At 31.6% G+C, this 12,201-nt stretch overlaps 1 pseudogene; it reads right to left on the reverse strand.

The window, feature by feature from the left end:
* Positions 1-722: 722 nt before the first annotated feature.
* Positions 723-819, reverse strand: LOC126012367 (uncharacterized; annotated as a pseudogene).
* Between the last annotated feature and the right edge of the window lie 11,382 nt (positions 820-12,201).

Consider the following 12,201-nt stretch of genomic DNA (forward strand, 5'->3'; position numbering starts at 1 on the left):
CCAGCCTTGTGCTCAGGCAATTACTTCTAGAAGGTTCTGGAAACTTCATGGGATGCCAGATATTGTAACTCGTTGTAATGGAATGCAAGTGCTTACTTGCTGTACTATTACTCAGGCCTCATCTACTTTTAACATTTTTGAGAATTCTCCCAAATATTTAGTGTACAGATAAGGCCAATTTGCTTTCTGAGCAACAAATGAGGGTCCCCTTCTCTCATATCCCTGGAACTGGTGGCTTCTTCTGGACTTTTATCTATAAGGTTATTCTCACTACCTATTTTATTGTAGTTTTAATTTGAATTTTCTGATAATCAGCGTTGATAGGACATTTTCATATGTTTGTCATGTATAAGTCTTTGAAAAAGTGAACGTTTTAGATTTTCTTATTCCATTGCTCTTTTGTGTTTTTAATTGTGTTTTGTGGATTCTTTATATTTCTGAGAATTAACCTTTGGTTATATTTCATATGATATGTGAATGTTTAATGTAAGAAAATATAATTATTTTTGTTTTAGTGATAGTGTTATTTGCAGAAGCTTTTAACCTCACTATTTGTTTGTTTTTGCTTTTACTTTCTTTGTCAATATATAGCTTGAATCACTACAGAAGCCTCTGAAGCCAATATCATGCACTGTATTGCTGTTTTGTTTGATTTTTTTATGGGTTTAGGTCTAACATCTAAGTGTTTAATCCATTTCACATTAAATTTTGTGTATGATGTGATATTAAGGGGGAGTTTTACATGTCATCCTTGCACAGGGGCCATGCTAATCTTCCCTGTATCATTCCAATTTTTGTATATGTGCTGCCGAAGCGAGCTTAAGGGGGAGTTTTAAATGCTTCATTAGAGGACTACTCTTCATTGTATATCAAAGTAAATCTAATGGAGGCTGCCCATCACAGTCCAAACTGCATACCGGAGAATTCACTTTAGAAGTTTTAGAATCACTTGAAGGCAGTATAGAACAAAATGAGCTAATTTCTTTTTCTGTGGTCTTTCCGCTTCTTTTAATTTTTGTTTTCATCTTCAGTGAATGGAACAAAATATACCTCTTTATATAACTTAAAAATCAATGTCACTGGAATTCTTCAAACTTCTTCATATCAAGAGCAAAAATTGTCAAGTCTTAAATATTTTAATCATATGTCTTTAAAAAATTTCCCCCCACTACATTAGGAAAATTTTCTGATTCAAAAAATTTGATTCATAAGAGTAATGTTCTCTTGTCATTATTTCTGTAATTCATATGCATCTGTAGACTCTTGCCAGAACAATATCCAGAACAGTCTTACAATGAGTCTATCTTAATTTTTAAGTCATCTATCACCTTATTAACATAATCTTTTATTGTAAAACAACTTACCATCTATAACTCACACTTAAGTGATCCTATGAGGATTGGGAGGCAGTACAAAGGGTAGTACAGCACATGCCTTACATGAAAGCAGTTTGGGTTGAATTCCCAGAACCTGACATAGTTTCCAAAAACCCACTATGAGTGATCCCCAAGTGCAGAACCAGGAGTAATAAGTGAGCATAGTCTGGTATGGCCCACAAACAAAAATCATAAATTAAAAAGTAAATTAAATGGTCCTTTTTAGGCTTGAGTGATAATTAATAAGGTAATGTGATTGCTTTGCACTTTACTGATCCTAGTTTTATTCCCAGTGCCTTATATGGTACCCCAAATCTCACTAGGAATACTCTTTGATCACAGAGCCAGAAAAATATCTAAGCATCAAAAGCCCCTAACACACCCCAAAATCTCCTTTATTGTTTATGAAGAACCATGTTAGCTCTTGCAGTCTTGTATAATTATTGAATCATTATACTTATTATTTATAAAAGCTATTACAACTTTTGTTTTATATTTTAGTAATTTACCTACTCTGAAATGCACAACAATTTTTCATTTAAACTAAAATATTTTAATTGTAAAAGTATCATATTGAATCATTGATGGAGAGAACAATTTTAGTGTCTATTACATATTCTCATATAAAATATTGATAGATTGCTATAAATTAATATCTGCTGCTGATTGTGTTCCATGCCCTATAAATGTGCCACAAATATAGTTTGTATTCAATGAATACATGCAGAATAATAGGTAAATAAATGTTTTAGAGTTATACATTTTTCAAATAAAATGGAACAAAGAAGCAAAAAAGTTCTATACAATCACTGCACTTTCTAATTTCTCTTGTTGGACTTAATATTAGCAGTGTTTATAAAATAAAATGTGTCCATTTGAAATCAACTGGTAAGCCTAAGAGATAGTAAAGATGATATAAGCAATAAGGCCTTTCATTGTACCTTTCATTTTATTTTACCTTTCATTTTTATGAGGTAAAAATCATTCATTATTCTTATGTTTTCATTATTTTATCATTATATATTATATAATTTAATCTCTATAAAACATATAGATTTAAAATATACATTTATAAATTTAGATATACATATATCATTATATATTTATATAATATATAATAATGTACTAACAATAATGCAATATATAATATATTGAATGATATATAATATACTTATATGCTATAAATATTTATATATCATATATATTTACATAAGTTGTATATTTATATATAAGTATATGTGATTTATAGAGATTTATATATGAGTTAGAGAGATATTATAGATTATTCATTGAAGTTAAGTATTGTATTAACTTATTACTTACTGAGTATGACAGTGGTGTAAGCATTAGTCGAATAGGTAGAATAGCTTGGATAGCTGCATTCGAAAGTGATGCAGCTGCCTTCTCTGCTTTGCATTCATTCCTAAAACACAGTTTATTCCAATTTCTCTATTACACATTTCTGATTCACTGAATATGAAAATTTGTACTGAAGCACATTCAATTTGCTATGATTTTGTCTATTGATATAATGAGAATGAGCCAAAGAGAAAATAGGAAGAAAATAATTACCGAAATATAAAATTTAGGAAGGACTGATAACTACTGATGTATAACAGAAAGGATATGAAATATGAAATTCAACTGGATCAAAATAATCCTCCTGTTTTGTTAAGTGAAGAATGGCATCTAGCCTTAAATTACAGTACCAGTCACGATGAATGTTTTCTCATTGTGGACCTTTCAATCATGTTGATGCTTTCACAGATGAGAATCCTAGCCTCTTTTCTTTGAATCTGAATTGAGGTAAATTACAAGAAAGACGTGCAGATACAGTAAATCCAGTGCCCTTCCAGTGGGGGACACCCCTTAACTGATTAAAGCTATACTTGTGACTAGCCAGCTGTTCTCCAGAGGGATGAGGGATGGTTTAATTTACTTTAAGAAGATAAAGTATAGAATGAATTAGATCGTGAGGACCCAGAAAACAGTAATTGATCTAAGGTAAAAGGAACCGAAAAATTTTTTTCATTTTAACATGTGTACTATTTAAGCATTCTAAGTTATTCAATTTATAATTCTCTATTTTTGCTAAGCCTAAGTTATTAGTTGCTATAGTATACAAGAAAATAAAATTTGAATTCATTATATCATAGTAATTAAGGCTAAAATGAAGAAAGATGTGTGCTAATGGCTGTTAGTTGAATGAGAGATTAAAATTTATCAAAGGCAGACATTTATTTTACTGACATAGGTATTCTGGTGGATTTACTTCAAAGACCTTTTTTTAAATTTTTATCATATTAAAAATAGCATAGCTGGAATTTAAGAATTATAGGGTGATACTTTTTTTCTAAATCCCCTTCTTTACAAAATTTAAACTTCTTGGACAATCTTTCCCAAATAGTGGGCATATGTGATATTGAATACATAACTTACTTAAGAAAATAAAATAGCATTTATATTCATTCTAATATAGAAGTTAAATAAAATATGCATTGTACAATAAAAAGATAATTTAGTTTATTCAATATGTTTTATTAATAAATATGTCTGTACTTTAATATCAGAATGCAATATATTAGAAAGTGACATTGATAGGAATATTTTCTAAGTACTTAGTCTAAAATTTTGTTTTTAAATAGTGCAAATGCTAAGGTAATTGTATATCTCTGATCTCTGTACCTCTGTCTCTTTATTCTCTTTAAGTCTATTTTTTTCTATGTATTTGTGAGTGATTTCAATAAATGAAAAGGTATAAGGCCTCATAAATTTCTATTTCTAACGTTGGTTAAAAGGAAAAGCTCTAAGAAGAACAGGAAAATAGGTTACATGTATGAAGTTCTGGGTAACATTCTACAATACAAACACACATACAAAATATCTGTACATAAATGCCGCTGTTATATCTTAAATAATGTTTTATTCACAGAAGTTTAATTCAATTGTGACATTACAATTCTAATACAACTAAAGTACATAAAGAAAAATAGATATATTAGAAGTGAATGCAAAGTTGCATTGTTAATTATAGTAGTTTTATTTTACTACTAAATATATAAATATAAAGATAATTATTATGTACATAATTATTACATTAGAGTTCATAAATTCATATTGTTTAACTAAGTAAAATTTATAAATTTAATATAATAAAATTATTACCCTGGCAACAAAGTTAGTCATTTAAGATGTAGTACTTTTTATTTGTTTGTTTGGGGTATTTTTGTAGTTTGGGGTGATGCTCAGGGCTATTCCTGGCTATGCTCTCAAAATTGTTCCTGGCTTGAGGGACCATATGGGATGCTGGGGATCAAATCGTGGTCTGTCCTGGGTCAGCCACTTGCAAGGCCCTACTGAAGATGTAGCATTGTTTTTAAATGGATGGCAACACTAGTTAGGGGTGTTTCTTTTTAAAATAACTTAAGCATTATGGTTTTTAAACTGTAAATAGTAGAATTTCATGCATAAAAGTCCCAGCAATACACAAAATGATTCTTCTCAAATTAACTTAAGTATTTTGGTTTTCAAAACTGTTAAAAGTAGGTGTTTGTGCATGAAATGTGCAAGCACTACACTATCCACCAGTGTGTTCACTTCTCTCCATCATTACCCTCTCTTCTCTCAAGCTTCACACTAATGACCAGTTCTCAGTTCTGCAGTCTCAGTAGTTCTATTGCCTTGATGCATTTGTTCTTTTCATTTATATTCCATATAGGAGAGAGAATTCTATAACTGTCTTGTCCTTCTTTGTAACTTCACTCAGATACTCCACTGATCCATTTACATAGCATCAAATTGTGTGAATTCTTTTTTGAAAAAGTCAGGTAGAATTCCATTGTGCATGTGCCATATTTTCTGTACCAGTCACCTGTTCTTTATATACTGTATCCAGATTTGAGCTGTTGTGACTACTGCTGTAATAAACATAAGAATGTAAAATCTCTTTCCTGAACGGAGTTTGAGACCTTTGGGGTAAATGCCAAAAAGTGGAATAGATGTGTCATGTGGATGCTCAACTCTTAGTCTTTTGAGAAGTGTCTATATTATTTCCCAAAAAAGCCAGACAAGTAGGCATTTCCACCAGCAATAAGTGAGGGTTTGTTTATCCATCAATGTCAATATTGGTTGTTCACTCTGAGTATACCTATACCACTGGTTTAAAATGCTTTCATTGGGGCCAGAGAGATAACATGAAGGTAGGGCATTTGCCTTGCATGCAGAAGGACAGCGGTTCAAATCCCGGCATTCCATATGGTCCCCAAGCCTGCCAGGAGTGATTTCTGAGCATAGAGCCAGGAGTAACCCCTGGGCGCTGGCGGGTGTGACTCAAAAACCAAAATAATAATTAATAATAATAATAATAATAAATAACAAAAAATAAAATAAATAAAATGCTTTTATTTTGTTTCAATTCATATTTCCCAAATGATAAGGTATGCAAAGTATTTTGTTCTCTCTTGGCCATCTGAATATCTTCTTTGAGGTTATTTTTGTTTATTTTTTTCTCCACACTTTTGATGTTTTATTTTCCTTTTAAGTTCCATTCATGCTTTGCGTGTTGAGTCTTTATCAAAAGAGTCATACAAAGTATTCCTTTCTAGATTATAGGGTGTCTTTTTATTCTGGTCATCATTCCTCTTGTCCTTCTGTATGCAAGGCAAACACCTTACCTCTATGCTATATCTCTGGCCCCTGCCAGGAGTGATCTCTAAGCAGAGAGCCAGAAATAATTCCTAGCACCATTGGGTGTAGTCTCAACAGTAACCCCAAATCAATATTCATTATAATTTTGAGAAGAAAAAAATATTACTATCTGTCCAATGAGGAAAAGATGGGGAAGTTGATGCTGTTCTTTTCTGACTTATCATCTCAAATGTTCTTCCTTATGGTCAGTGTTGTTAGTTTCAGGAATGTTAAACTTTTAATTTGCAAACATGGGTGAAAATATTAATTTGTGGATCGGAGAGATAGCATGGAGGTAAGGCGTTGCCGTGAAAGCAGAAGGACGGTGGTTTGAATCCTGGCATTCCATATGGTCTCCCGAGCCTGCCAGGAGCGATTTCTGAGCGTAGATCCAGGAGTAACCCCTGAGCGCTGCCAGGTGTGACTCAACCCACCCCCAAAACATAAGAAAATATGAATTTATTTTCTTCATTCTGCATAGATGAATAAAAAGCTGGCCCATTTTTATTTCTCTTTTTTCTTTTTAAAATGACAAATAGGCAATTACGTCCAATTTTTTTGTTTCTCTTTTTGGAGGGCCACACCCAGAAGAACTCGAGAGTTATTTCTGGCTCTGTGCTCAGAAATTACTTCTGGCAGAATTGGGGACCATATGGGACACTAGGAATCAAACTAGGGTTGACGGTATGTAAGGCGAACTCCCTACCCACTGTGCCACTGTGCAACTGTGCTTGAATTAAGTATTCCACATTTTCAACATTCTGTTACAGCCACTGTAGTAGGTTATATAATTTACCATGACTCCTCTATTTGCAGATTTGACATTTGTAATCGAGACAAAATGACACATGCCTGTACTAATTTCAATATTAATTTGGCTTTGTTTGTGTCTATTGTTGACTTTGTTAAAGGCTCTTCCCCTCAGAACCTTCTTCTTTGTTAAGTGAAGTCCAGAATCATTTCCACTTTGAGGGTGTGTTTGGCAGCTGCTCAACCAGATGCTCCTCTGCTGGATACTTTGTCTGATTTGAGTCTAGGGACATGATCAGTCTGCTTTCGAAATATTTAATTTATCCAGACGCCAAAACCTTCAAATAGCTGTCAGTTGTGATGAATTTGTTCAATACATGTTATTTTCAGATAATAAAATGTGCAAATAATTCTGTTTTAACTTTAGAAAATGAAACATCTATGCATTTTTCTTTTTATTTACTGCTTTATAATTCATTTTACTGAATTAATTTTTGTTTTACTTTTGAAAATAAATTCAAACTTATAAACTATAGGTTCTACTCAACTAGAAAAACTATGCTTGAAAACTGCTTTTCTAGTTGAATAAGAATTACCTTAGTTTAATCAGAGTGAGATAGATGCAAAATAGTCTCACTCATCTATTGGCTTTAAGAAAAATAAAAGACATTATTGTAATAATGCCCAGAGACAATACAGATGAGGGCTGGAAGGACTTGCTCACAATATGAAGCTCACCACAAAGAGTGGTAAGTACAGTTAGGGAAATAACTGTAATGACAACTATCATGACAATGTTAATAATAAGCGAAAAAAGTAGAATGCCTGTCTCGAATACAGGCATGGGGCAAGGTAGGGGACAAGGAAGATGGAGGGCATTGGTGGTGGGAATGTTACACTAGTGAAAGGGGGTGTTCTTTTTATGATGGAAACCCAACTACAATCAGGTTTGTAATCATGGTGCTTAAATAAAGATTTTTATTATATTAGTACCTGGAGCGATAGCACAGCAGTAGGGCTTTTGCCTAGCATGCTGCTGATTCAGGATGAACCTGGGTTCAATTCCCTGTGTCCCATACAGTCCCAGGAGCCAGGAACAATTTCTGAGTGCATAGCCAGGAGTTACACCACTGGATGTGGCCCCCCCAAAAAAAAAAGATATTATTAAATTTAGAAAATTTAATTAAAATAAATTTTTATTGGTTTTTGGGTCACACCCGGCAGCGCTCAGGGGTTATACACCTGGCTCTACGCTCAGATAATGCTCCTGGCAGGTTCAGGGGACCATATGGAATGCTGAGATTCGAACCACCAACCTTCCGCATGCAAGGCAAATGCCTTACAATCATGCTATCTCTCTGGCCCCAAATAAAAGAAACTTAAACCAAAAAAGTTACCTTATTTTTTCAAAGAATTGCTATGCTTTCTACTTTTCATTGTATCAATATTTTTATTTAATTTATTGTCCAAAATTTTAGGACATAAATTAATTTTCTAAAAATTTTGTTATTAATTTAATAAATTACTAATGGCAATTAGTAAAATATAGTGATGAATTAAGCTTAAGGCATGTTAAATTTTATTAGTGTTTAAATAGTTAAAATATTAAGCTTATATTATGAAGCAGGCCATTATCAAAGTACTTATGATTTGAAAACAATTGAAAAACTTTTCAAAAAAATCTTTATCGTTAATCATTAAGACGTTTTCTAAGGGCCAAAGCATTAGAACAGCCCGAAGGCTGTTTAATTTGCCTGCATTCAACATGAATTCAATCCCTGGTTCACCATATGGTCTACCAAGCATCACAGTGATCTTTAAGCACAGAACAAGATGCATAACTTGAACACCACCCTGTGTGACTTTAAAACAAAAATAAATAAAAGTTTTTATTAACAATATTTCTAGGTTTGTATTATCTCTTATGAGGTAATCCATTATATATTTTAGGAAAAATTGTATGCCTTATTTTTCTTTCACTCCACTTAAAGTTCTTGAGTTAGATTTTTTTCTATTTTCTGGTTTATATTAGTCATTCAAATTTATAATTATACCTTTTATTGTCTTATATGATTTTGATGTTCTAATGAAAAGTATACTTTAGGATTAATGTAGTAATATTACTATTTTAAATGTGCCAGTTTCTCAATAGAATGCTATATTATCTAATATTTCTTATAACATAAGTAGATTTATATAAAATGTCCATATATATGGTGACTTCTATAAATGCATTAACATATAGATATTTCTTCTACAAAAAATATTTTAGGAGTGAGGAAACAATTATTTTATTTTTGTGTTAATATATTTAATTATTGTGATACCTGCTCTTACAGTATATATAGTGCTTTATAACAATAAAAATGTATTCAACTTAAAGAGCAACAAAATAATAATTATTTATCACCAGGTGATATACAAGCCATATTATAATGACACTACAAATGCATAAGGCTATTTTAGAATTATTACTTCTTAATTCAATCTTGAACACTCTGATGATGAAAACTATTCTAGTGATACAAAATGGATTTAGACATGTTAGGCCCAATGTAAAATTTTTTCTCTCTTCAGTTCTAATTAATACTTTATATTATTTATTCATTAATTTTGATAAGTATTTATTTATTTATTTTGGTTTACATTTTTATTTTTAAGCACCATGTTGTAATCTAATATTAATTTTTTTGTTTTTTGTTTTGAGGCCACATCCGGTGGTGCTCAGGAGTTACTCCTGGCTATCTGCTCAGAAATAGCTCCTGGCAGGCACGGGGGACCATATGGGACACTGGGATTCGAACCAACCACCTTAGGTCCTGGATCGGCTGCTTGCAAGGCAAACACCGCTGTGCTATCTCTCCACCCCTAGTATTAAATTTTAATTGAACAATGAGGAACACAAAATACAGACAGGAGAGGTGCTGAAAGGACAAATTTGCCCTTCTTTTGCACCGCAGCCTGTTTCATTTATTTTCATTATTTATCACTAGATGATAAATAATCTTTAAACACATAATTTTCATTGCCCACATTTTTAGTATTGCAAGCTATAAAATCACAAGGAAAAATTACAAAATTTCAACAAGTCATAGTACTCTTAAAACAAAACTGAAAACAGGATAAATTATGAATAATTAAACATATCCTAGGATAGTAAATTATATTTATCAGGTATTTTTTTAAATCCTTTAAAATGTACTAATATAATTATCTTAGACATTATAGTTAATATTTTTAATAAATGTAATTTTAAAAGTTCAACTATATTACTTATTGAACAAACTGACAAACAAAAGGTGAAGTGATGAATAATAATTGTGTATAAGTTGATATTCAACCTTTAAATATGTAGAAACCTAGATATATTGTAGTCTGTTATACACATTTGAAAGTATAATAAAATTGCAAAAACAAATTTTAGCATGTATTTTCTTTAACAACTTAAGCATTGTTTTTTTGTTATGAGCAATTCAATTGTGGTTCTCAAATAAAGTAAAGCTTATTGAGTATGATCAGTCCTTGCTTCCAGGGGATTGCAGTTCAATCTCATTTTTAATTAGAATTGAACATTGTGGATTTCTGAGCACTGATAAGCAAGATCTAGCAATAAAGTATGTACTTAATTTGTATCAAGTTTCTGAAATTTAGTGTTGAGAAAGTGAGCAATATGTCTGGTTAAGATTCAAACATCTGACAATGTTCTGTTGAAATTTCTACTTCTACAACTTGGGTATAACAAATTACTTTCACTTTTAAATAAGCCTGTTATCGCAAGAGAAAAACTTAATCAATTTAAAGTGAAACCAAAATAAAATAATAATTTAATCCCATATGATGTCATACCATCTTATATGGATTCTACAAATGCCTTTAAAGAGATGGCTTAAAATCACATTTGCTTAATGTTTTATAGTTTTTAAAGTTTAGATATATACACAGAAGTGGTCATGCTTGTTTATTACAAAAACTTATTCCCTATTATGATGAGATGGTGTTGAAGGAAATCATGACTTTAAGGTCAAATGTAGGTGGGTCAGATAGCTAATTCAAGGCATTAAATACATGCAGCTACCATAGTTTAATACCCAGAACTACATATTACCTGGAACCTCTGCAAGGACCTTTGGAATCCCTGAGCACCACTTGTAAGGAACTGCTCAACAATATAAAGTATGGTAATATTTTTCATATGTTTTATGTATTTTTTTCCATATTTTGATATGTCTTTAGTTGTACTCTAATGCTACTTAATATTCTGAGGCTTCTTAAGAACTGTTCATCCAGTTATATGTTTTTGTCTATATAACAATATTTTAAAATGGATCTGCTCACTAATTAATCTTATATTAATGCAGTACTTAAAGTAACTATAAGATAAAAGAAAAATTTGAATGGATATATCGTCATGTGGAATACAATCCATTGAAAAATTACTCAAGACATCTGTAATAAAAACTGGAGGTTGATTTAACAGTTAATCAGATGTCCAAAAGGCAGCTCAGAAAGATTTGACCTTTATTACCCTACCTATTTTAAAATTTCAAAATTCTGAATAAAATGTTTATATAGATAATTTTTCCTCACCCAAAATAAGAATAATGATATCAAGAGCATTTAAAGATTTTCTGGAACAGCAATGTGGAAATTCTGTGTCTGCTGATGTTTTTTTTTATTTTTAAAGAAAAAGACAAACTCCATTTCTTTCAAACAGGACTGGAATCAAAATAAAATGGTGTCCAATAAACTGTACCAGCAAAAATATAAAATCTAGCCCTTCTTTAGCAGTTGTGAATCTTTCTAATTAGTGACAATTGAAAGGGCAATATAGATTACTTGTATTCTGATTAAATTCTCAATAAAGAATGCACTTCAACTTGGCTGAGAAGTTACCAAAAATGCAAGCATATGAACAATCCTCTGCCATATCTAGAGATAAGAATAAACCTGGAACAGAAAGAGAGTACAGCAGTAGGAAACTGGCACTGCATGCAGGTGTCTTGAATTTGATCCCAGCACCCCAGTTGATTCGCCAATTTTACCAGTATGTTCCTTGAGCACAAAGTAAAGAGTAAACCTTGAGCCATAGCACTGCCAGATGTGGTCCAAAAAGAAAAACAAACAAAAAGATAAACTTTAGCAATTTATGTCTGATTATTACTACTATGCCTTTTTGTGAGTCTTAAATAAAATTCAGAGAGATTTCTAAAATCATGTCTCAATGAAACAGAATTTTATTTTATTGTTTTATTATGTGCTTAGTGCTCTGAAGTCAGTTCAGTTTTTGACTTGGATGTGCTTCAGGTACCCTATGTGGGAACAAGGATAAGAATGAGGTACCTGAGTGCAAGGCAAGCGTATTTATTTCTGTACTATATTTATACTTCTG

Source organism: Suncus etruscus, chromosome 6 (genome assembly GCF_024139225.1).
Source record: "Suncus etruscus isolate mSunEtr1 chromosome 6, mSunEtr1.pri.cur, whole genome shotgun sequence".
NCBI lineage: Eukaryota > Metazoa > Chordata > Mammalia > Eulipotyphla > Soricidae > Suncus > Suncus etruscus.